The sequence below is a fragment of the Dipodomys ordii genome, unplaced genomic scaffold (genome assembly GCF_000151885.1).
Source record: "Dipodomys ordii isolate 6190 unplaced genomic scaffold, Dord_2.0 Scaffold139, whole genome shotgun sequence".
NCBI classification, from domain to species: Eukaryota; Metazoa; Chordata; class Mammalia; order Rodentia; family Heteromyidae; genus Dipodomys; species Dipodomys ordii.
The window spans coordinates 435,091-436,617 of record NW_012267355.1 but is presented as its reverse complement, the minus strand read 5'-3'; positions in this window follow the sequence as shown (position 1 = coordinate 436,617).

The window sequence follows — 1,527 nt, the reverse complement described above, 5'->3', positions numbered from 1 at the left end:
ATTTAATGCAGAGGATAACAAGCTTTTATAGCAAAAGTCTCCATGAGAAAGGGCAAAAGGTTACACAATCTTGCTGCAAGGCTTCGTTCTTAGGTGGTCACCAGCTGGTCGCCTGATCTTGTTTTTTGGATGACGAGCTATGACGATAGGCACTTGTTTTCAGCTTTACCTCTATTTTTAAGAAATACAATTGGTTTCGATGTTTATCACCAATTAACCATTAACCAGAGCATATGGGCAAGGTGCTGAACAGAAAGGCTTGAACTCTAGTACTTCATAGTTACTTTTGTTTAGTTTTGTATTTTATACGTTTTAAATCTTTTCTAAGCAATTGTGCTTCTTTGCCATTCTTTTAGGGGGTCCCCAATTTGTGGCCAAAAATCATGATATTTAGTATACTTAGTTAAATCTGGCCATATATCAAATATAAGCTCATAGTGTCTTTTCTGTAACCCTTTCACATAATCATTTACTCTTCTCCATAGAGGCGTTAACTGTCTCATAAGATCTTTCTTGTTCCTTCTTTGATAGTAAGCACCAAGGAGGCCTAGATCTAGCAAGTCTCTCAGTAAATGAAAGAGAGTAATAGGAAGTTCTTTCTCCTAAGTAGTTTTCCCAACAGTTGCCATCCTTATCATATACACCTGTTAAAGGCTATGGATCTGGGGGAAGTCTCTGGGGTCCTCTAGATAATGGAGGATGCCACCATTTTCCTCTGATAAGCCATTGTCACCTTCCATCTACCAACCTTTTAGGAATCTTATTTAGTTTTTGGTCTAAATATCCCTCTACATCTTTCTTATCTACAGTTTATCTATATGAATCTATTGTATATGCTTTAGGATTAAAGGAAAGTCTCCAGTAGCCATACACTCTTTCTGCTCTAGCCGTGCCTACAGCTTCTTGTAAATCTCTTACAATTTCTTTTGCTGAAGTGATGTCATGAAACCTCCAATACTTTTATATTTACTTATGACTTGTCTACTAGCCTCCATAAGAGGGGCTTTCAGGGTAGCACTTAACTCTGGTGAGTTAGTCATATTCTCAAGACACTCATCAGATGTTGGAGTTGTCAACACTTTCAAGAAAGAGCCTTGCATAAGGGAATGTTGAGCATGAGTAAGTACAATAAGCAGCAGGAACAGTAAAAGATTAATAGGCACTCCTATACAGTGAAGAAAAGAAAAACAGGAACAGAAACACATCTTTCCCAGGGGCTTTCCAGCCTTTCCAGGAGGTAGGCCTCTTTGAAGCCCCATTCTCTGAGGTAGACTTCGGTGAAGTCCCATTCTCAGAGATAGGCTTCTGTGAAGCCCCATTCTCAGGTCTGAAAGCAGGTGTTCCATGCTAAGCAGACTCCACCGGAGTAGGCATGGCATGGAGGTTCCTCAAAAGACTTCACATAGAGCTCCCTTATGACCCAGCAATTCCACTTTGGGGCATTTACCCAAATGTTTACAAACAAGACCACACTAAAGCTACCAGCACAACTATGTTTATTGCAGCATTATTTACCATAGCTAAGAT